The 25,086-nt window shown below is 49.2% G+C and overlaps 1 long non-coding RNA gene across 1 annotated transcript; it reads left to right on the top strand.

Moving 5' to 3' along the window:
* Nucleotides 1-226: 226 nt before the first annotated feature.
* Nucleotides 227-24,310, top strand: LOC138759773 (uncharacterized). Its single transcript, XR_011355076.1, has 3 exons — nt 227-317; nt 17,911-18,048; nt 22,868-24,310. It is a non-coding gene; the product is annotated as an uncharacterized lncRNA (long non-coding RNA).
* Nucleotides 24,311-25,086: the final 776 nt, after the last annotated feature.

The following is a 25,086-nucleotide window of genomic DNA, read 5'->3' as shown; positions in this document are numbered from 1 at the left end:
CACCTGACACTCGGTCCTTCACACAAGACTGGACCCCCGGGGGTCCCCCTTTCTCCTGCTTCTGGCTCATGCTCCGGCAGCTCAAGCCCCTCTGTCACTTCTCCAGCAGCGAGCAGATGATCTGGGGAAGCCCCACCCGCCAGCTGATTGGCCGGCCCGGGGGGGGGGGGGGGGGCGCGGGCTGGGGGGGGGGGGGGGGGGGTCCGTGCCGGGCGGGGCAGAGCAGGAGACGAGGTCGGTCCGAGCGTTTCCTCTTGTGCGGCTCCCACCGACTCGGGGACGTCGCCGCAGATCGAGGCAGCGGGTTACGGGACAAGGTTCGGCCATTCCGCCGGCGCAGGGGGAGGGGGAGGGACAGGAGGCTGGGGGGAGGGACAGGAGGCTGGGGGGGGGACAGGGGGCTGGGGGGGGGGACAGGGCTGGGGGGGGGACAGGGCTGGGGGGGGACAGGGGGCTGGGGGGGGACAGGGCTGGGGGGGGACAGGGGGCTGGGGGGGGGACAGGGGGCTGGGGGGGGACAGGGGGCTGGGGGGGGGACAGGGCTGGGGGGGGACAGGGGGCTGGGGGGGGACAGGGCTGGGGGGGGGACAGGGGCTGGGGGGGGGACAGGGGGCTGGGGGGGGACAGGGCTGGGGGGGGACAGGGGGCTGGGGGGGGGACAGGGGGCTGGGGGGGGACAGGGGGCTGGGGGGGGACAGGGGGCTGGGGGGGACAGGGGCGGGGGGGGACAGGGGGCGGGGGGGGGACAGGGGGCGGGGGGGGGGACAGGAGGCGGGGGGGGGACAGGGGGCTGGGGGGACAGGGGGCTGGGGGGGGGGACAGGGGGCTGGGGGGGGGACAGGGGGCTGGGGGGGGGACAGGGGCCTGGGGGGACAGGGGCTGGGGGGGGACAGGGGGCTGGGGGGGGGGGACAGGGGGCTGGGGGGGGGGACAGGGGGCTGGGGGGGGACAGGGGGCTGGGGGGGGACAGGGGGCTGGGGGGGGGACAGGGGGCGGGGGGGGACAGGGGGCTGGGGGGGGACAGGGGGGCTGGGGGGGGGGACAGGGGGCTGGGGGGGACAGGGGCTGGGGGGGGGACAGGGGGCTGGGGGGGGACAGGGGGCTGGGGGGGGGACAGGGGGCTGGGGGGGGGACAGGGGGCGGGGGGGGACAGGGGCGGGGGGGGACAGGGGGCGGGGGCGGACAGGGGGCGGGGGGGGACAGGGGGCGGGGGGGGACAGGGGGCGGGGGGGGGACAGGGGGCTGGGGGGGGACAGGGGGCTGGGGGGGGCAGGGGGCTGGGGGGGGCGGGGGGGGGACAGGAGGCTGGGGGGGGGGACAGGAGGCTGGGGGGGGACAGGGGGCTGGGGGGAGGGGGACAGGAGGCGGGGGGGACAGGAGGCGGGGGGGACAGGAGGCTGGGGGGGGAACAGGGGGCTGGGGGGGGACAGGGGGCTGGGGGGGACAGGAGGCGAGGGGGACAGGAGGCGGAGGGGGACAGGGGGCTGGGGGGGGACAGGGGGCTGGGGGGGACAGGAGGCTGGGGGGGGACAGGAGGCTGGGGGGGACAGGAGGCTGGGGGGGACAGGAGGCTGGGGGGGGACAGGAGGCTGGGGGGGGGACAGGGGACAGGGGGCGGGGGGGGACAGGGGGCGGGGGGGGGACAGGGGGCGGGGGGGGACAGGGGGCGGGGGGGGACAGGAGGCTGGGGGGGGGACAGGAGGCTGGCGGGGGGACAGGAGGCTGGGGGGGGGACGAGGCTGGGGGGGGGACAGGGGGCTGGGGGGGGACAGGAGGCTGGGGGGGGACGAGGCTGGGGGGGGGGAGAGGAGGCGGGGGAGGAGGCTGGGGAGGGAGAGAGGGGGAGGCTGGGGCAGGGGAGGGGAGGTGGCTGGGGAGGGAGGAGGCTGGGGAGGGGCGAGAGGGGGAGGGGGAGGAGGCTGGGGAGGGAGAGAAGGGGAGGCTGGGGCAGGGGAGGGGAGGTGGCTGGGGCAGGGAGAGAGGGGGAGGCTGGGGAAGAGAGGGGAGGCAAGGGGAGGGAGAGGTAAGGCGGAAAGGCATGAAGAGGCTGGAGAGGCGGGGGAGAGAGGGGAGGCAGGGGAGAGGGGGGGAGGCAGGGGAAGGGGAGAGGGAGGCAGGGGAAGGGGAGAGGGAGGAGGCAGGGGAAGGGGAGAGGGAGGAGGCAGGGGAAGGGGAGAGTGGGAGATGGCTGGGGGAGGAGGGAGAGGGAGGCTGGGGAAGGAGAGAGAGGGAGAGGCTTGGGAAGGGGACAAGGGAAGAGGCAGGGAAGGGGAGAAGGAGGTGAATGGGGAGGGGAGGCTGGAGAAGGAGGGAGAGGGGAGGCTGGGGAAGGGGACAAGGGAAGAGGCTGGGGAAGGGGGCAAGGGGAGAGAGGAGAAGCTGGGAAAGGGGAGAGGTGAGAGGTTGGGGAGGGGAGATTAGGGAGGGGCAAAATGGACAGGTGAGAGGAGTGAGAGGTATGGAGAAGGTGGGGAGGAGGAGGGCAGAGAGAAAGTGAAAGAGAAAGCACTAAGGCAGAGAATGGAGAGGGAGAGTTGGACGGGAAATGGGCAACAATGATATAGGGAGAAAGTGAAAGAAGTAGATGGAAATGGAGTAGTTGAGGAAGAGGTCATGCAAACTGGTTGGAGAAGGAAATGGAGGACGAAGGAGTCAAGGAAGAGAGAGATAGAGGAAAGAGAGAGCTAGAGAAGGGGGAAAGAGAGAGGGGGGAAGGAGAGAGGGGGGAAGGAGAGAGGGGGGAAGGAGAGAGGGGGGGAAGGAGAGAGGGGGGAAGGAGAGAGGGGGGAAGGAGAGAGGGGGGAAGGAGAGAGGGGGGAAGGAGAGAGGGGGGAAGGAGAGAGGGGGGAAGGAGAGAGGGGGGAAGGAGAGAGGGGGGAAGGAGAGAGGGGGGAAGGAGAGAGGGGGGAAGGAGAGAGGGGGGAAGGAGAGAGGGGGGAAGGAGAGAGGGGGGAAGGAGAGAGGGGGGAAGGAGAGAGGGGGGAAGGAGAGAGGGGGGAAGGAGAGAGGGGGGAAGGAGAGAGGGGGGAAGGAGAGAGGGGGGAAGGAGAGAGGGGGGGAAGGAGAGAGGGGGGAAGGAGAGAGGGGGGAAGGAGAGAGGGGGGAAGGAGAGAGGGGGGAAGGAGAGAGGGGGGAAGGAGAGAGGGGGGAAGGAGAGAGGGGGGAAGGAGAGAGGGGGGAAGGAGAGAGGGGGGAAGGAGAGAGGGGGAAGGAGAGAGAGGGGGGAAGGAGAGAGGGGGGAAGGAGAGAGGGGGGAAGGAGAGAGGGGGGAAGGAGAGAGGGGGGAAGGAGAGAGGGGGGAAGGAGAGAGGGGGGAAGGAGAGAGGGGGGAAGGAGAGAGGGGGGAAGGAGAGAGGGGGGAAGGAGAGGGGGGAAGGAGAGAGGGGGGGAAGGAGAGAGGGGGGAAGGAGAGAGGGGGAAGGAGAGAGGGGGGAAGGAGAGAGGGGGAAGGAGAGAGGGGGGAAGGAGAGAGGGGGGAAGGAGAGAGGGGGGAAGGAGAGAGGGGGGAAGGAGAGAGGGGGGAAGGAGAGAGGGGGAAGGATGAGAGGGGGGGAAGGAGAGAGGGGGGAAGGAGAGAGGGGGGAAGGAGAGAGGGGGGAAGGAGAGAGGGGGGAAGGAGAGAGGGGGGAAGGAGAGAGGGGGGAAGGAGAGAGGGGGGAAGGAGAGAGGGGGGAAGGAGAGAGGGGGGAAGGAGAGAGGGGGGAGGAGAGAGGGGGGAAGGAGAGAGGGGGATGGAGAGTGGGGGGAAGGAGAGAGGGGGGGAAGGAGAGAGGGGGGAAGGAGAGAGGGGGGAAGGAGAGAGGGGGGAAGGAGAGAGGGGGGAAGGAGAGAGGGGGGAAGGAGAGAGGGGGGAAGGAGAGAGGGGGGAAGGAGAGAGGGGGGAAGGAGAGGGGGGGAAGGAGAGAGGGGGGAAGGAGAGAGGGGGGGAAGGAGAGAGGGGGGAAGGAGAGAGGGGGGAAGGAGAGAGGGGGGAAGGAGAGAGGGGGGAAGGGATGGGTAGAGAAAGGGGAAAAGGCAGGTAGATAGAATGGAAATAGAAAAGATGGAGAGAAAAGGAATAAATAAAAGAGTGAAAGAGGAAGAGGATGACGAAATGGTCAAACAACACTGTAAAATGAGTTAATGAAAGAGATACCATTAAATGCATCCATTTTATGGGCACTTACACACTTAAATGGAATTTTCTATGCCTGTATCAGATCTGCAATTTCCCCCATTAAAAAGGGGCCAAAAGGCTCAATTAAGACCCAAAAGCCAAACCAGTGTCTGCAGTTCTATTCCATTTTTAAAAAATAACCAAAACAGAAAATAAAATTTTTAAAAGAGCAAATAAAATGAAATCTAGATAAAATGTCATCAAGTGCAGGAGGACTTGTTTGCCTGCCCACTGCCCTGGGACGACTCAGCTCCCACATTAAAATGATTGGAGGTTGCATCACTTGCCTGGGTGAGGCAGTGAAGCGGTTAAGTTCCCAGACAAATCTCCAGAGGCCAGGACTATTGATCAGTGACTGAAGTTGGAATTCCAAAGCAGCAGCTGGGAATTTAAATTCAAGCAGTGAAAAGGGTTTGGAATAAGAGGCTCCTTTCAATAACACTGGCTGCAAAATCCATCTGCTTGCTAACTTCCTTCAGGGGAGGGACCAGTTTGTTTGGATGAACCCTGGCCTGTTCATTCGAGTAAGTTTCTACACCCGATCTGGAGGCATTTACTAAATACATTTTTTTTTAAACTGTATCTAGTACCTATGGGGATTGGTAGATGCCAGAGAAATGAATGTTGTGGTTGCTCGAGACTGTATTGCATGATTGGTGAACTAACTGCTGGAAGGAGTGGGTATGGGGGGGCAGCGACGTTGAACTTCTGAATTTTATACCTGTTTATTTTTTTGCTGGTTGCTTGAGGCTGCCAGTTACTTGAATTCCGAATAACAGGAATGGCATGGTTGACGTAGCGGTTAGCACAATGCCTTTACAGCACCAGTGATTGGGACGAGACTGGGGTTCGAATCCCACGCTGTTTGTACGTTCTCCCATGTATGTGTGGGCTTTCCCCAGGGGCTCTGGTTACCTCCCACCATTCAAGACGTACTGGTGAGTGTAGGTTCATGGGGTGTAAATTGGGTGGCACAGACTCGTGGGCCGAAATGGCCTGTTACCGCGTTGTATTTATGTCTACATTAAAAATTTAAAATTTAATAACTTTACTGTCATTAACAAGATACAAACACAGACCTGATATCCATGCCCAGAAAATGCCCTCAAAACCTCACCATCTTCTGTGGGTAGAGATCACCTTGTGGACTTGAGGAACATTCCAATCTGTTACCTGGTCGCATTTTTCCCTGACCTGTCCCTTGCCACTGAGTCAAACCTGGCACCAGTCTGCCCATAGGCTTAGAAAATCACTGTACAGGCCCTTCAGCCCACTATGTGGTGCTGACCTATATTAACGTGCTCCACAGCAATAGAACCCTTCCCTGCCTCACACCCTCTATTTTTTCTTACATCCAAGAATCTTTTAAATGTCCTCTATTGTCTAATAGCCTAAATATGCCTGAGATTGTCTGATCTCAGAAGCTAAGCAAGCTCAGGCCTGGTCAGTACTTGGAGGGGAGACCGCCTAGGAACACCAGGTGCGATAGGATTCTGTGAGGGGCACTGGACAAAGTGGTGACCCCCCTGGTCGTTAAAGTCTTTCATATATTCAGAGGTTCTCAAACTTTTTCTTTCCACTCACATCCCACTTTAAGTAATCCCTATGCCATCGGTGCTCTGTGATTAGTAAGGGATTGCTTAAGGTGGGATGTGGGTGGTAAGAAAAGCTTTGAAAACCACTGTTTTAATTGTACCCAATTGACTCATTATGTGCACGGTTTCAGAACTCCAAAGGAAGTGAGCTAATGACAATTTTTCTCAAGCAATTAGGTCTAGAGCAGTGATTGTCAACCTTCCCTTCCCACCGACATCCCACTTTAAGCAATCCCTCACTAATCACAGAGCACCGATGGCCTAGGGATTACTTAAAGTGGGATGTGAGTGGAAAGAAAAAGGTTGAGAACCACTGCTCTAAATCTAGTATTACGTGATAATAATGGAACCTTTACCAGCCTCCATCACTAATCCTGGCAATGCATTCCAGGCATTTACCCACCACTCTCTGGGTAAAAGACTGACTTCTGACTTAGCCCATAAACAAGTGGTTCTCAACCAGTGAGTCATGGTTCACTGGTGGGCCAGAGCACGTTTCCACCTGGGTCTTTAAAAATGTTAAATAACATACTTTAAATTAGATAAAGGACCCAAAGTAGTAATTCGTCCGTCGTTATTGAATGAAGATCTACCAGGACCAATGCCTGAAGAGGGCGCACAAAATCAATGAACCGGGGCGGACTCGAAAGGCCAACATGGCCTGTTTCCGCTCCGTAAATGGTTCTATGGTTAAGACTCGAGTCTTTGCTGCCCTAGCTATTTCACATTGAAAGCTTTTGTTTTTGCAACAAGGTTAGGAGGAAAGAGGACCAAGCAGAGATCAAGAGCACCTAGCAGTATGAGTTGGTGAAACATAGAACCATGAACAACTTTTGCACTGAACTTAACCCAACCCAATTTGCAGCTCATTCCCAAGTCACCTTTCCTTGCTAAAAAGGTGCACCTTATTACCACCTTTTTTTAAAAAACAAAAGGCTTATGGTTACTTTAACAAAACTACAACCATATATACTCGTGTAATTTTCGGCCCATGAGCCGCCCAATTTACACCCAATTAACCTACATCCCAGGTACGTCTCGAACAGTGGGAGGAAACCGGCAGCCCCTGGGGGGAAAACCCCATGCAGACACGAGGAGAACATATGAACTCCTTACAGACAGCGCGGGATTCAAACCCCAGTCCCGATCGCTGGCGCTGTAAAGCTGTTGCGCTAACCGCTACATCAACTGTGCCGATTTTTTTTTTAACCAATTTTTTGGGGTCAAATTTGGAAGGGGAGGGTCGTCTTTTGCATGGGTCATACTATGACCGCAGTGAGTACCTGCATCATTGGGAGCTCGGATGGTTGACACCGGGTGGTACATCCACGTTCGGAGCTTCGGAAGCTCCGGTGAACGGGTGGCTGGAGTGAGGATCTGCGATTGGGGGTTTCAGGAGCACAGATAAGCGGGGGGTGGGGGGGGGGTGGGTCGCCAGGATCTGCATTCAAGGTATCGAGAGCATGGACGGTTGGGCAGCCGAGGAGAAGGTTCATGGTTGGGATGGGTTGAGAGCTTGGATGGGTGGACAGTTGGGTCCAAAAATTAAAGGGGTGGGGGAGGGGGTTGACTATTACACGAGTATATACCGTAGTTAGCATAGAAATAAGCTCTGACAAGGCAACCTGAACCATTAACCGATTCTCTTTCCACAGGCTTGAAAATATTGCTCAGTTGTTGGCCCACTAGTTGTCCATGGCATGTTAGGCCAGAAGCTAGGTGGGCCTTAAAGCAAGAAAGGTTGAGAACCAGTGCCCTAAACTTTCCTTCGCTCACCTTGTGCAGAGATTCTCTGGTATTGGCCATTGACGCACTGGGAAAAAGGTGGTGGCTCCATCTCCTGCTTTTATACACCACTATTAAAGTTGCCTCTCTATCTGCATTGTTCAAAGACTTGTTCTCCAATCCAGGTAAATCTCAGCTCCCCACTCAAAGGTCAAGCACGATGTCAAGATTGAAATGGGTCCCTGAAAATCAGCCACTTGCCGCAAGTGAAATGCCTTGTCCATTCCCTTTGTCCGATGTTGGGACCTTGACCCCGAAGTGGTTTGTGCACCAGTCCTACGCAACCCAGGAGGCTCCAAATCCCTACATCTCTCAAGGTTTCCGCGCAAGTTGGTAGGATAGTTTAGAAGGCCTACGGGATGCTGGGCTTCATTAGTCGGGGTATTGTGTTCCAGAGTCGAGAGGTCATGTTGCAACTCTACAAATCTCTGATGAGACCAGTTCTGGTCACTTCATTACAGGAAGGATGTGGAAGCTATGGAAAGGGTGCAGAGGATATTTACCAGGATATGGCCTGGATTGAAAAATAAGTTTTGTGAGGCAAGGTTATCAGAGCTGGGACTTTTCTCTTTGGAGCGAAGATGAAAGATGACAATAGAGGTCTTCAAGATTCTGAGAGGCATAGTTAAGGAGGACAGCCAGCACCTTTTTTTCCCAGGGCAGGAATAGCAAACACCAGGGAACATCTAGGGGAACACCAAGGAATAGCACACACCAGGGAGCATCTCCACAAAGTGAAGGGAGAAAAGTTTAGGGGAGACATCAGAGGAAGTTGTGAGGGCCTGGAATGCCTTACCAGGGGCAGTGGTGGAGGCTGAAACATTATAGGCATTTAAGAAACTCTTAGACACATGGATGGAAGAAAATTAGAGGGTGATGAGGTAGGAAGGGTTTAGTATTCTTTTTATGGAAGGCACAACATTGAGGGCTGAGCAGCCTGTACTGTGCTGCAATGTTCGATGTCCTCAGAGAGGTTGTAGACCAGAGCCAATCCAACCCACAGAGTCTGGTCACTATCAGGCTTGGACTGCTTTCCCAGGAGTGGAGGAGGTGGAGGAAAGACCTTAAAGAGCGAAGGTTTACAACCTTTTCCTTTCCACTCACATCCCACTTTAAATAATCCCTATGCCATCAGGTGGGATGTGAGTGGGAAGAGAAGGTTGAGAATCACTGGCTCTAGACCCAATTGTTACTGAAATCTTTTGCTTGAGAAAAATTGTCATTGACCCATTTCCTTTGGAGTTACAAAACCGCGCACATAACGAGTCAATTAGTTACGATTAAAAACAGTCGTTTTCAAACCTTTTTGTTTCCACCCACATACCACCTTAAGCAATCCCTTACTATTCACAGAGCACCTATGACATAGGGAATAATGTGAGTTTTGTTTTTGAAAAAAAAGGTTGCCCACCCCTGGTGAGACCTCACTTGTAATATTGTGAGCACTTTTGGGCTCCTCATTTAAGAAAGGATGTGCTGACATTGGAGAGGGTTCAGAGAGGGTTTACAAGGATGATTCCAGGAATGAAAGGGTTATCATACGAAGACAGTTTGATGCTGGCTCTTGGCCTACACTCATTGGAATTTAGGAGAATGAGTGGGGATTTCATTGAAACATTTTGAATGTTGAAAGGCATGGACGGTATAAATGTAGAAAGGTTATTTCCCATGGTGGGAGAGTCTTTAAAAAAAAAGGGCACAATTCCAGGACTGAAGAGCGTCAAACTTAGAACAGAGATGAGGAAGAATTTCTTTAGGCAAAGGGTGGTCAATCTGTGGTAACTGCTGCCACGGGGAGTTGTGGAGGCCGGATCACTGAGTTTATTTAAGGCAGAGCTCTTGATTAGCCAGGGCATCAAAGGAGAAGGCTGGGCAGTGGGGCTGAGTGGGAAATGGATCAGCTCATGATTGAATGCAGGGCAGACTTGATGGGCTGAATGGCCTATTTCTGTTCCTATGCTTATGGTCTTAACGAGGTGGGAGAGTTCAATAGTAAAAGCAAGTTTACAGGTTTATTGTTTATTGTCATACAATTTGTACCATATGCACCAAAATTCTTACTAATGTTGCAACTGAACAGGTTTTTTCTTGAAAATTAAAACCTACTGTAGCAGCATAAAGACAGCTTTTGGTATATTGGCCATGAAAAATAAAAGTATTGAAAACAGGAGTTGGGATGAGCGTGTAAGACATTGGTGAGGCCAAATTTGAAGTATTGTGAGCAGTTTTGGTCACCGAACTACATGAAAGATACCAATAGAATTGAAAGAAGGCAGAGAAGATTGACGAGGATGTTTCTGGGACTTCAGGAACTGAGTTACAGGGAAAGGTTAAAAAGGCTGGGACTTTATTCCCTGGAACATAGAAGAATGAGGGGAGATTTTAATGCGTATAGTTAGAGTAAATCAGGATTTATTACCATGCAATTCGGTGTTTTGCGGCAGCGTCACAGTGTAACGTCGAAGTACTCGAGATGGCAGAGGTCGACAGCATCGAGTCCACGCTGCTGAAGATCCAGCTGCGCTGGATGGGTCACGTCTCCAGAATGGAGGACCATCGCCTTCCCAAGATCCTGTTATATGGCGAGCTCTCCACTGGCCACCGTGACAGAGGTGCACCAAAGAAGAGGTACAAGGACTGCCTAAAGAAATCTCTTGGTGCCTGCCACATTGACCACCGCCAGTGGGCTGATAACGCCTCAAACCGTGCATCTTGGCGCCTCACAGTTTGGCGGGCAGCAACCTCCTTTGAAGAAGACCGCAGAGCCCACCTCACTGACAAAAGGCAAAGGAGGAAAAACCCAACACCCAACCCCAACCAACCAATTTTTCCTTGCAACCGCTGCAATCGTGTCTGCCTGTCCCGCATCGGACTTGTCAGCCACAAACGAGCCTGCAGCTGACGTGGACTTTTTACCCCCTCCATAAATCTTCGTCCGCGAAGCCAAGCCAAAGAAGACAGTGTAAACATAATGCGAGAAGACTTTTTCCACTGAGGTTACGTGAGATGCATACTAAAGGGTTAAGGTTGAAAAGGGAAAAGTTTAAGGGGAATTTTAGAGGGAATTTCTTTACAGGGTATGGTGGAAGTGTGGAATGAGCTGCCAGCTGAAAATTGGCGATGTCAGGCTCAATCTTAGCCTATAAAAAAAATAATTTGGACAGGTAGATGGATGGGACGGGTATGGAAGAATATGGACGAGGTGTAGGTCAGTGGGTCGAGGCAAAATAATAGTTTGGCACAGACTAGAAGGGTCATAGGACACGTTTCTGAGCTCTAATGTTGTATGGGTTCAGCCCTGAGCCACCGTCAATGTATGAGGAAAGCACAAGTAGCCACAGAATAGAAGGGCCAAATGGCCTGTTTCTATGCTGTAATGTTCCATGGGACTTCATGAGTTTATTTTTACTGTCATACAAATTGTGCAGGGTACATATGCACTGAAATTCTTACTTGGTGAAGCCAAGCAGGGATCTTTGAATATAAATAATAACTGCAGTGATGTATATTAAATTAAAAATCGGATGATAAATTCAAAATAACAACTATTTACATTTACGTACAAAAAAAATCTTAAAGCAATAACTGTATGACACTTCAAAAGTGCTCCATCAATGGGATGAGATATTAAACTGAGGCCCTTACGTTCACATGAATGATTCAATCATATCTTTTCAGACATGACCAGAACTGAACCCCTCCCCCCCCCCGTGGGATCTCACTGTGCACAGCTTAACTACCCCATTTCCTACAGTGACCACACTGCACCGGCTGCATTGAATTCTGGGACATCCAGGGACGTGAAGGTGATACAGAAGTGCAGGTTTTTTTTTCCACACGTACCCTTGAAGTCTCTTTCCCATCTCTCTGTATTTACCCCTGACTTCCAGAGTTCACCCACTTCACTTGTTCCAGCGCCGGCGACCAACCAACCAGAGATGAGTTGTTTCAAATTCTGCTTCCGCTGTGACCCCTGCGGTGCGCCAACTCCCTGTCCACATTATCCCAGCAGAGAAGTATAGCAGCAGTCAGTAGGCTACTCGATCAACTACCAGAACTCTGGACAGGTCCAAATTCCAGTAACTAACTCACTTTGGACAGCGACATGGATGGGAGGGTGCAGGACAATGGGACAAGGCAGAATAGTAGTTTGGCACAGTCTAGAAGGGCTGAAGGACCTGTTTGTGTGCTGTAATATTCTATGTAAACCCAGAATCAGTGATGGTGGTTGTGCAACAACTGGTCTGTTGGAGAAACAAATCTGGCCCAAAAAATTTCCTTCAGCGAGGAAGTCTCTGCTGTTACCCAATCTGCACTCTATGTGACTCACTAATGTGGTTGACCACCTCTGTCTCCATTCCTCCAGCTCTCCACCCCCTTCCTTCTCCTATCGGAGAGCTAAACCCCCTCTCTCTCTCCCTTTCACTTCTCAGTTTCTTTCTCCTCTAACCCTCCCATCTGTGCTCTTCCCCCTCCCTCCTTGCCCCAACCTTTCCACATTCCCGGCAAAGGGCTCAGGTTTTGGGTTTTCAAAAACAACTTGGGGTTGGGAATGGAAAGGAGGCAGATGCGGTCGCAAACATGCTGATGAAGAACAGAATGAAATAACCCAGTCATTCAGTGGAAAAGGGGAACTAATTCAATTGTTTTGCTTGCGGAAACCACAAAAACAATTTGCATTTATAACACATTTTCTTAAAGGTAGAAAAACTCTGCGAGAAGCAGATTCAGCAGGGAAACATGCCGCTGTTGAAACATTGGGGTAGTTGAGAGTATGGGCAAAGATATTGCTGTGAAGAGGTTGTGGGGTAAATGTTTTACAGCAGTGGTTACAACCTTTTTGTTTCCACGCACATCCCACTTGAAGTGACCCCGAGGCCATCAGTGCTCTATGATTAGTAAGGGATTGCTTAAGGTGGGATGTGAGGAGGAAGGGAAGGTTGAGAATCACTGCTCAAGACCCAATTGTTAATGAAATATTCTGCTTCAGAAAAATTGTCGTTGGTCCATTTCCTTTGGAGTTCTGAAACTGTGCACATAATGAGTCAATGAGGTACGATTAAAACAGTGGTTTCAAACTTTTTCTTTCCACCCACATCCCACCCTTAAGCAATCCCTTACCCACTTTCTTCCTCCCATCAGAGTGCATCTATCTCAGCCCTATGCCCCTTCTCCCTCTCACCTGTCTGCCTGTGCTCCCAACCCCATCTTCCACTCTTCTATCTGCACAGTCTTTCCCATTGTGACAGCGGATATAGATGTGTTTTTTGGGACAGAAATTGGGAAGGGTTTGTTAGTGTAGGTCACTTTTAAACAGATCTTATTTGAAATACTGGAGCTCAGCTAATGCTAGACATATCGGCTCCACAGCTTCTGCAAGAGCTTTGGAGAGTGCCCAAGAGACTTCACTGATGGTTTGTTGTTTAAAAAAGGCAACAGATGAAAGATCTTGTCGGAGCTGCAGATTGTCTGGAATTGTTCTAAGAGGGTCATATGGTTTTGGAAGCAGAGAGAGTCAAACAGACTTTCTCTGAGAGAGAGAGAGACAGACAGACAGACACAGAGATCACTTCTACAGTGTTACAGCCGTAGAAGCAGCTGGGACTGGAACAGAATAAGGTGGCAAGCCCCAAATGGAAGATGGGTGTATAAGTGCTTTGTTCAGCCTGGTCAAAGCCCTTGTGGTTCATGCAAGAGGAGAGGACTAGCCGTCTAATGTTTTACTTGGAATAGGAGAAACAGAAAGGCACTCTGTGGTGACATGAAGAAAGAGGTTATCATCTGGAGAACCCTGAGGAGGGCAGGTTTCGTCAGCAAGACACTGGAGTGGTTGATTCAAAAGGAATCAGTTGTGGATGTCCTGGAACAACAAATCTCTCTCTGAAAACTGACAAGAACCTTCCTGAGCGGTAACCATTTACCTTTCAAGCACCAAAGCCTGGTGAACTTTATAAATGTTAAATTCTGTGCACAGTATAAGAATTGCCTGCAACCAGTGAACTTGGAGGAATGAGAAGTGAGATTGGACTGTGAACCAAAGAACTTTTCTGAACTTACACACACATCACACACACGTGCGCTTAGAATTAGAAGGGGGCTAAGTTAGGTTAGTTAAGTCAATAATGATAAGTTAAAGTTTGATTCTATTTTCATGTTTAAAGATAATTAAAAGCAACTTTTGTTTAAGTAACCATTTGTCCCGGTGAATATGTATTGCTGTTGGATTTTGGGGTCCTCTGTGCTCATAACACCATTCCTGATGAATGGTTTTGGATGAAACGTCGACAGTCTACTGCTTTGCATGTTAGCTGCCTGACCATCTGAGTCCCTCCAGCACATTCTTTTTTGTATGTTGCACGGAGCATAACCACACAGTATGTAAAGGCCATACAGCCCACTATGTTGTGCTGACCTAGGTTATTGTACTCCACAGCAATCAAATCTTACCTTGCCTCACACCCATAACCCTCTATTTTTCTGACATTCAAGAATCCTTTGAACATCCCATTGAACCGCCATCCTCCACTGTACTTCCTCAAGAGCTTGCAAAGGTTCAGGTTGTTATTAGAAACCTTGGTAAATGTCTATAGATGTGTGGTGTTGTAGGGCACTACCAGTAACCACAAAAACTAGGCTGAGGGAACGATAGATGTACAGAAGAACTTTGTTGGCCCAGATCCAGGTATAGGAATGGAGGGAAGGGAAAGGTGGCTCGACCTTTATGGCCCAGGACCACGGGGGAGGAGGCATAGGGTAGGAGTCATCAGTGGGCGGGCCAGCTGCATATATACAGCAGTCAACCATACCTATATACAATGGAGGAAATGTATCACCACAGGTGGGAAGTGCGCTGACCGGCTGAATCACGGCTGGGTATGGGAACACCAATATCCCACCGAGCGTAAAGCCCTGCAAAAAGTAGTGGACGCAGCCCAGGACGTTTCAGGCCAAAACCCTCCCCACCATCTTCCAGCAGAGGGCAGGAGCAATCATCAAGGATCCACACCGCCCAGCACACGCTCGGTTCTCGCTGCTGCCATCGGGAAAAAGGTATCAGTGCCACAAGACTCGCCACAGCTGCTCCCCATCAGACGCCTCAACAACAAACTCAATCATTTGAGGATTCTTCCTTTGCTCATTATTCATCATGCCATGAATCCATGGCAGCCATCAACAACCCATTTACACAAATTATACGCTGATCCTTTTTGAAAGTTCTCCCCGCACTTGCATCCGCTCTCCCCAGATTCCACAACGCCAACACACGAGGGAGAATTAACCTACCAACCCTTGTACGTCTTTGAAACATCGGAGGAAACCGGAGCAAACCCACGAGGTATAGGGAGAGCTTACAAACTCCTTGCAGACAAGCATAGGATTTGAACCCGGGTTGTTGGCGCGGTAATAGTGTCGCGCTAACCCATACGGTAACTGCGCCGCTTACGAAGGAAGGCACGATCCAAGTGTTTGCAGGGCAATCGGTTCAACTTCAGTGGAAGGTACACTATTGGTGTTGACTTGGATGGCAAGGTAAGTTTTCATTGGTCAGCATTGGTGGTGGGGAGGGAGATGACAGAAAAGCGAGGAGAATAAAATGGAATTAATACTGGATTAGCGAATAGGCTCGATGGGGAAGGGCCTGTGTCTCTCCTATATCTTGTTAAGACTTTATACTTGTGCATTAAGAAGGTGCAATAAGATTGCCACTGAGATTCAAGAGGGCATTAAGGGGAAGAAAGGCTCCCAAAGGGCCTCGGGAGCTGAGGTCTTCCTGATCGTGTTGGAGTTCTGGATCCGGAGCTCTGGTGGCCGATGGAGCGAACAGGAGCCTGTGCAGCTGGAGAGGCTGCGGGAGCGCTGGAGGCGAATCCATGGACACTCTGAAGGGGCTCTCTTTTGCTTCTCTTTCTCTTCTCACTAGGGGCGGCGGACTCATGGCGACTCTTTGCCTTAAGGCAGACAGAAGGTTACATTTTTGATGTGTTATTGCGTGACAATAAAAGGAACCTCAGAAACTTTTCTCTCTGGACCAAAGTGGTGACATTGTAGAGGTTTATAAATTCATGAAGGGTCAGAAAGAGAATCAGCATTTATTGCCATGAACACGTCATGAAATTCAGTGTTTTGCGGCAGCTTCATAACCGCCTTACGACATTACTATAAAAAATAAAATAATAATAAGAATAGGGCACAAAAAGTCAAAGTGAGGCAGTGTCTTTGGTTCATTGATTATTCAGGAATCTGATGGCAGCGGGGTAGAAGCTGAACCTGTGCCGCTGAGTGCTCGTCTTTAGGCTCCTGTACCTTTTTCCCGATGGTAGCAGAGTGAAGAGGGCAAGGCCTGGGTGGTGGGGGATAGATGGAGTGAAATCTGGTGACTGCGATGTTGCAGGTGTTGTCCTGACAGGTGGTGCCTCCATAACTGGCAGCGATGCAACCAGCCAGAATGCTCTCCACCTGCAGACGTTTATGAGAATTTTCGATGCCATACCGAACCACCTCAGACACCTTAGCTGCTGGCGGGCTTTCTTAGTGATTGGATCAACATGGAGGTTCCAGCATAGATTCTTGGAGATGTTGACACCCAGGAATTTGAAGTTCTTGACCCTCTCCACTACTGAGCCCTCGATCGTGTTCCCCTGACTCCTTCCTGAAGTCCATAATCATCTCCTTGGTTTTGCACAAGGTTGTTGCTGCTACATCATTCAACGAGCTGCTCTATCTCCCTCCTGGACGCTTCCTCATTGCCGTTTGTGATTCTGCCGACAACTCTGGTGTCATCAGCGAACTTGTAGATGGCATTGGAATTGTGCCTGGCCACACGGTCGTAGGTTTATAATGGGTCATAGTTGAGGTAAGTCGTTACAGTCTTTTTCCTCTAATATGGGGAGTCTAAAACTAGAGGGCATAGATTTAAGGGGAGAGGGGAGAGGTTTAAAGGGGAGCTGGTAGGTGTCTGGAACGAGCTGCCAGAGGAAGTGGAAGGGCAGAGACGATTACATCATTTGAACAGCTACATGGGGAGGAAAGGTTGGGAGGCATATGGGCAAATAGGACTTTTGTCAGCAGGGATGAGTCAGACTGTTTCGTGCTGTATAAATCCATGACTGTGAGGCTGGTCCCAGGTTGAGGATATCAGGCAGACTGACAAATTGGATACAAAAAAAAATTAGTCTTTTTTTTCCCCCCACTGAATCCATTCCAACCATCAATCATCCATCTATACTAATTATACGTTAATTTTTGTTTCATCAGCTCCTCCCAGATTCTACAATACCAATCTTTTCTTTGGCTTGGCTTCGCGGACGAAGATTTATGGAGGGGTAATGTCCACGTCAGCTGCAGGCTCGATTGTGGCTGACAAGTCCGATGCGGGACAGGCAGACACGGTTGCAGCGGTTGCAGGGGAAAATTGGTTGGTTGGGGTTGGGTGTTGGGTTTTTCCAATACACAAGGGACAATTTACAGAGGGCAGTTAACTACCAAGCCTGTATGTTTGATGTGACATCAGTACAGAGTCCAAATGTCATTTCAGACCAAAATATAACCAAATCCTTATGAACGTTTTATGAAATGTGTTTGATAATTTTGCTCAAATTCTTTGAAGATAAAATTAGGGAAGTAGATACCATTTACATATTTGCAAATGACACCACAGTTGTCGGCAGAATCACAGACGACAATGAGGAAGCGTCCAGGAGAGAGAGAGATCAGCTCGTTGAATGTTGCCGCAAAAAAACAACCTTGCCCTCAAAATTAGCAAAACTAAGGAACCGACTTCATGAGGGAGAAATCAGGAGAATGCAAACCATTCCTGGGTGTCGACATCTCTAAAGATCTATCCTGGGGCCTACCTGTCGAGGCACTCAAGAAAAAGGCTCATTTAGTAGCAAAACTTGGTCAGGGGTTTGAGGAGATTTGGGATGTCACCAAAGACTCTCGTAAATTTCTGCAGGTGTACCGTGGGGAGCATTCTGACTGTTTGCACCACAGTCTGTTACTGAGGTGCCAATGCGCTCGACAGGAGAAAAGCGACAGAGTTGTGAACTCGGCTTGCACCACCATGGGCATCACTCCATTAAATACGTCTAAAAGAGGTGGTGCCTCAAGAAAGCAGCCTCTATCCTCAAAGACCCACACCACCCAGGCCATCCCCTCTTCCCACTGAACAATGCCTGAAGACGAGCACTCAGCAGCACAAGGGCAGCTTCTTCCCCGCTGCCATCAGATTCCTGAATGATCAATGAGCCCCACTTTTTGTCTCCTCTTTTGCACTTTTATTTAATAGCATATAGATGAAAATGTAAATTATAGCAAATTTTGCAGCTGGTTATGAATAATAACAAATAAACTGGATTCTAATTCTGTCTTCAGATTTCCAAAAGTGCAACAGAAGAGAATGTATCAAGTGCCTGAGGGACTGGAGGAGGTGCGTTAGAATGGATTTAAAAACTGGCCGTCACAAGGAGAGTTGGAATGAACGGGTCCTTCGCAGGCTGGAGGGATGAATAGGTCAGCATATCATATCTCGATGAAAGGGGTGGCACGGTTGGTATAGTAGTTAGCAGAACGTCAGCGATCGGGACCGGTGTTCGAATCCCGCGCTGTCTGCAAAGGAATTGGTACATTCTCCCGGTGTCTCCATGGGTTTTGCCCCGGGGGCTCTGGATTCCTCCCACTTTTCAAAACGGACTGGAGGTGTAGATTAATGGGGTGTCAAGTGGACGGCAAGGATTCATGGGCTGAAAGGGCCTGTTGCTGTTGGTCTAAATTTAATTTATTTTAAATTTAAGAAGGGCTCAAGCCCAAAATGTTGGTTATGTACCTTCATCTTTGCACTATGAAGTTCACTGTTGAGTTTCTCCAGCATTGTTTTTTCACTAAAACACCTCAGGGGTTGGTTCTTGGGTAGAATACCCCAGGGGTTGGGCTTTGGCCCTCCATTAGTCACCGGGGCCTGCAGGAGGGAACACAATGCCAGGGTTCTGCTGATACAGAAATACTATACAGAGGACACCAATGGGATACAGGCCAGTGGGTTTTTTTTTAATGCAGAGCATCTCTGCAAGAGGAATAGGAAGGTGATTATTATCTAACTGGAGAGAGATCAGCGAAGTTCAGAGAGATCTAGGTGTTCGAGCAGATGAATCACAAAATCTTAGCAAGCAAGTCCAACCAGTAGTTCAGGAGGCTGAAACAGAACATTTCCCTTTATTGTGCAAGGCTGGAGTTCAAGCATAAGGAGATTTTATTCCAGTTGTTTAGAGTGTTGGTGAGGCCACACCTGGACTATTGCTGTTCTTAGACAGAGATAGGGCTATATAGAAGCCAGGAAGGAACTTAAGAAAGAAATTAGGGGCATGAAAAGGCTTTGGCAGGTAGGATTAAGGATAACCCCAAGGTGTTCTATGCACATGTAAAAAAAATAGAAAGATGAAAAAGTGAAGATAGGGCCACTAAAAGATAAAAGAGGCAACATGTGCCGAGAAGCAAAAGAGGTCGGGCGGTCCTGAATGAATGCTTTGCATCAGTATTTACAAGAGGAAAGGTCCTTGATCAGGATGAAGTCGAAATAGAGCAGGTGATTATGGAAGAGAAAGTGATAGATCTTCTAAATAACATAAAGATCGATAAGTCTCTAGGGTCGGATGAGATATATCCTAGGTTGCTGTGGGAGGTAAGAAAATAAATTGTAGGAGCATTAACTCTTGTCTTTGGACCCTCTTTGTCTACGGGGGAGGTGCCAGAGGATTGGAAAATGGCAAATGTAGTCCCTTTGTTTAAAAATGTTAATAAGGAGAATCCTGGGAATTATAGGCCAGTGAGTCTCACGTCAGTGGTGTGTAAACTATTGGAAATGATTCTGAAGGATAGGATCCAACATCCAGAATAGTCAAGAATAGTCAGCGTGGCTTTGGAAAGGGAAGGTCATACCTTACGAGCCTAATTGAGTTCTTTGAGGGAGTGACGAAAGAAATTGATGAGGGTAGGGCAGTAGATGTGGCCTGTATGCACTTCAGTCAGGCGTTTGATAAGGTCCCCCACAAGAGACTCATCCGGAAGGTCAAGAGGCGTGGGATCAGTGGAACCTTGGTTGACTGGATAAATAATTGGCTTGCAGGAAGAAGACAGGTGGAAGGGAGGTACAATGCATGGGGAGCAGTGACTAGTGGAGGGCCACAGGGATTCGTTCTCGGTCCCTTGCCCTTCGTGGTTTTTATAAATGATCTGGAGGATGATACAGGAGGTTGGATGAGTAAGTTTGCGGATGACACGAAGACTGGAGGAATTGTAGATGGAGCTGAAGGTGGTCAGAGATTGCAAGAGAACGTAGACAGGATGGAGAGTTGGGCAGAAAAATGGCAAATGGAGTTCATTCCGGACAAGTGTGAGGTGATGCATTTGGGCAGGACAAATCAAAAAGACAGGGTTAACAGTCAGTTAATTAAAAGCATGGATGAACAGAGGGATCTTGGGGTTCACATCCATACATCCCTCAAGATAGTCGCTCAGATTGATAGGATAGTTAAAAAAGCCGATGGGACTCTGGGCTTCATTAATGGGGGGAGTGTGTATGAGTAGAGAAGTCATGTTGCAGCTTTATAAGTCTCCAGTGAGACCACATTTGGAGAATTGTGTCCAGTTCTGGTTGCCTCATTATAGGAAGGATGTGGAGGCTATGAAAAGGGTGCAGAGGAGATTTACCAGGATGTTGCCTGGATTGGAGGGTGTGTCTTATGAGGCAAGGTTGGCAAAGCTGGGATTTTTCTCCTTGGACCTTAGAAGGATGAGAGGGGACTTGATTGAGGTCTTCAAAATGATGAGAGGCACAGATAGGTTGGACAGCCTGTATCTGTTTCCTAGAGTGGGAACGACAACCACGAGAGGACACGTGTATAAGATTAAGGGAAAGAAGTAACAGGGGGATGTTTTTTTTTGTTTACACAGAGAGTTGATGAGGCCTGGAATGCCTTTCCAGGAGTGGTGGTAGAGGCTAAAATATTAGGGGCCTTTAAAAGATGATTAGATTGGCACATGGATGAAAGGAAAGTGGAGAGTTTAGCACTTTTATATGGTTTGGCACAACATGGAGGGCTGAGGGGCCTGTACAGTGCTCTAATGTTTAATGTTTAATTTTTATTGGGGAAAAAAGATATTGTTGCATTGGATGCCGTCAAAGGAGACTTGTCAGACTAATTCAAGGAGGGGAGAAGGTTGTCCCATCAAGATAGGCTTCTGTCAATGGATACTCATGTTTGCTGTCCTACACTGTGTACAATGTGCATATGTGTGTGTAAAAGTATGCTGTCTGGTTGCATCACGGCCTTTTACGGGGCACCAAACCTCCCAACTGAACGCCCTGCAAAAGGTAGTGGACACAGCCCAGTACATTATAGGCAGAACTCTCCCCATCATCGAGAGCATCTACAGGGAACACAGCAATCATCAAGGATCCACCCCCCCCCCCCCCAGGCCTTGCCCTCTTCACACTGCTACCATCGGGAAGGAGTCTGAAGGCGAGCACCCAGTGGCACAAGTACGGCTCCTTGACCTCCGCCATCAGATTCCTGAACGAACAACGAACCACAGACGCACCCTCACTTTCTCTTTTTGAACTAACTAATTTATTCTTAAATGCAATTTATAGCAACACTTCCGCTGTGATGCGGCCGCAGAATCCGTGATCCGTGAGGATAATGACAACTGATTCTGATTCTGAGGTCTCCCACCCTGCGGGAAGATTGTGACATTGTGGAGTCTACTTCCTTTTCGGAACACAAGGCAAGCTGAGGGAACAATCCACCAATTTCAAACACTAACAAAAAAGAGCACAGAAAACAAGAGGTCTCTGAATGCAACACAATGAATTCTCCGTCATCAGGAACAAGGGACAAATGGAATCAGAAGCATTTCCAATATGATGGAACTAGTCCTCGTGATCTACTGAAATAAACAAAGTTGTGAGAGCATTGGGAGAACCCTACTCGAGTATATTTTGTGGCCTTACACTTAACAAGAGAAACCTTGTAGGAACAGAGAGCATCGAGGCCTCCTTGGCAATGGTCCACATTGATTGAATGGGAGTGCTTAGACTGCCAATGTTTGTCAGCCCGAGGCTTTCTGGGTGGGGGAATATAGGGTTGAGAACTCCTTCCCAAGAATGATGGGCTGAATGATTTCTTTCTGCATGGCACGGTTCTCCAATAGGCCCCAAGGGCAGACTGCTTCCATGAACTGTGCGGTCGAGCTGCCTTGTTTGCAGCCTCCACTGGCTTCTCCAGAAACTTCACACACAGGCCGTCCGAGTGTTCACAATCAATCACTCTGGACCACCGCCAGCGTGGCCCCAACACTCACCTCCCTGACAAGTGTTCGCTTGTTAAGCGGAGGGCACTAAATAAGCTCTCGCAGTAGTATGGAGCTCACAAAAGTGAACCTTATTTACATTAACCTACCGCGTGGGCTAGCTTCATTAAACTCACAGCGTGTTGCAAGAGTGCTACAATTTGGCGTGCAGGTATACCATAAGATGGCATTTGTGTAATTTATGATTAGAAAGGAGAATGTGTTTTTCTTTACTGGGCTGTTTTTAAATGAAAAATATTTCTCACTTTGCCATGGACACCCAGGCCCAGATCACAGTTTGAGTAAGAGAGGTGAGACATGGTCAACCGGATAACAAAATTTAAATGTATTTATTTTTTAATTTAGACGTAAGGCAAGGTAACAGACACTTTCGGCCCATGACTCCGTGCTGCTCAAATACATTTGCATAACCTAAAATCCCAGTATGTTTTTGAATGGTAGGTGGAAACCGGAGCACCTGGAAGAAACCCACACTGGTCGTGGGTAGACGCACAAACTCCTTACAGACCGCGCTGGATTCGAACCCCGGTCTATGGTACTGTAATTGCGTTGAGCTAACCACCCTAAAAAAACCCCTTTGATTTATGTAGCAATCTCATATGTAAAAGATCACCTGTCGCATGGTCGGGCGGCCGGCGACTAAACTGACTCCCCCTACCAGGCTTGCCTGGTGTGGAGAGTGGCCGGACACCCTGGGGGATGAGAAACAAGTCCTGTCATAGGGTGGACGAACCCTCTCGTGGGGTCAACGGCCATTGAGTAAGCACGTGCCGTGAAGCGCGGAAAGGGCATCCCTTGCATTGAAGCTCGGTCTAGCCATTCACTGCAACAGAACCTTCCCCCAGCCAACTTGGATCTCACCATTGGGCCCAAGAGGGGATGTCGAGAGGGTGGGCCAACCCGTACTTACCTAAATACATTCACACACATGCTGTTCCTTCTTTTTTATTATTGTTTTATTCAGGAATTTTAAAACCACATCAATGTAACACAAGAAGACTGTATAAGAAATGGGATCAGGAGCCAGGACCGTCAATGTATTCAATAAAGCTACATGTGATGTATATTTAAAACCACCCTCCACTTCAAAATACACCAAAAGAAAAGAAAAAGAAAAAAGTTTAGGAGAATGTCAAAGAGAAATATAAAGTCACAATTCAAAAAATAATGGAGCTGGAGCTTACCAACAGGAGAGGCTTTCAGAGAGTCCTTCACATTTTCAAGCCAACGTGTTTAAGAATGGGCTCCATATTTTCCAAAAAAAGATACTTATTACGTAAATTACAAGTTATTTTCTCACGTGGAATACAAGTACGCACTTCAGCGTGCCATCTCTCCGTCCCTACATCCGTTATCTGATTTCCAAGTAATGACTATGTACTTCCAAGAAACAGCTAAAGCCAGTCGTAAAAATTCAATTTGATACACAGTTAACCTCAATTTAGGACAAGGATCGGCCTGTACGGCCACTCCAGTACGCACACATCAAACCCCACAAAGGGAACCATCGTCATTCTACAGGATGGATCGCCAGAAGAGGATCTCTCGAATCTGACAAACCCGGCCTAATCGTCACCCTTGAACTGATTCTTAGCTTTTCTGTTCTGGGCATCACTGTACCCGGCACTTTTGCAGGACCAGCTGTATCTAAATTTGGGTTGACTTGCCTGGATACCCGCAAAATGTAATTCTGCAAGTAGAAGATCTGGGGCATTGATGTGTCCTTAGACTCTGGTTTTCACTGAAGTTGGATCTGTGTGAGCCGCATTAGTTTGGATCAAGAACTGTAGTGATAGGTAGATGAAAGTGTCTGGAGGAATTTGTGTAAAAACATAACTAAGGTTAATAATGTATGATATAGATTGGTACAATATAATTTTGTACATTAATTGTATTTAACTCCTCAGAAATTTTTGAAAATTGGATTCAGTTCTTCAGATCTGTGTTTCAGGTGTGGACAGGAAATATGTATTTCCCTTCATTTGACTTCGACTTGTTCTAAGGTTAAAGATTTTTGGTTACAAGTCAAATTGTTTTTAATGTTTTAAAGTAAATTTACCATTTGATCCAATGTTAGTTTTATTAGGGGATATTAATTAGGGTTGAGATTGACGATGTATCAAATTGAATTTTTATGTTTGGCTTTGGATGATTCTAAAAAGTGTTTAGCTATTACATGGAAATCTGATTTGGTTTTAGGCATGAAAAGATGGCGCAGTGAAATGAAATCTTGTATTCCTTTAGAAAAGATAACGTATAATTTGAGGGATAAATTTTTTTTTTGCAAAAGTATGGAGCCCATATTTTAAAATTCTTGGTATTAAAAATTGATCTCTCACTCCGCTTTGGTGGATATCTCCACTTCCGCAGCTCAAAAGTATTTATTGATGATCTTCTTTCTTTGTAGGTGGGTAGGGGAGGAGGGAGGGTGTTAGTGGTGTGGTTGAGGGAGGTTGGGAGGGGTTTCATTGAATCATGTAATGTTTGTATCAATATATTATAATCAATGTTCTATGATCTAAAATTGTAAATAAAATATTAAAAAAAGAACTGTAGTGAATGTAAACTGGGTAGGAATTTGAGAAGGATTTTCCACACCAACAGGATCAAGTTCAGGTTTATTGTCAAATGCGCAAGGAGAAAGTTCGTGCCATGTGCAATCCAGCTAGTCCAGCCATAAATAATTCAGCAGGTGAAAAAAGAGCACATGGTTACAGCAAGAGATCAGTTCCTCCCATCCACTGCATGGGAGGCAGTCCCTCAAGAAGGCAGCCTGCATCATAAAAGGAATGGTCACCACCTCCTCTCACTGCTACCTTCAGAAAAAGGTTACGGAAGCCTGAAAACCATACCTCTCGGTTCACGAACAGTTTCTTTCCAATGGCCAACAGACTCTCTCCTTGTTAGACTAATCAGGGACTGCTCCGACACCACAAAAGGACTGTCTGCTCTATTGTAACAGCACTTTTTTTTCTTACACGGCGGTGACTGTGAATATCTATTATCTATCCATCTGTTGTATTTATTTATCTCTTTTTAATTTAGCGTTTACTGTCGGAGTTGTTTTCTTATTTTTAAACAAAATACCTGTTCAGCTGTAGCCTGTTAAAATATTAATGCCTACATACACTGAACAAAGTGTATCAAGACAAGTCGCCTTTATACGTCCTTGTAGCGTGAGCG

The sequence above is a fragment of the Narcine bancroftii genome, chromosome 4 (assembly GCF_036971445.1).
Source record: "Narcine bancroftii isolate sNarBan1 chromosome 4, sNarBan1.hap1, whole genome shotgun sequence".
NCBI lineage: Eukaryota > Metazoa > Chordata > Chondrichthyes > Torpediniformes > Narcinidae > Narcine > Narcine bancroftii.
The sequence above is the reverse complement of the archived record's forward strand: the minus strand, read 5'-3'. Positions and strand labels throughout refer to the sequence as shown.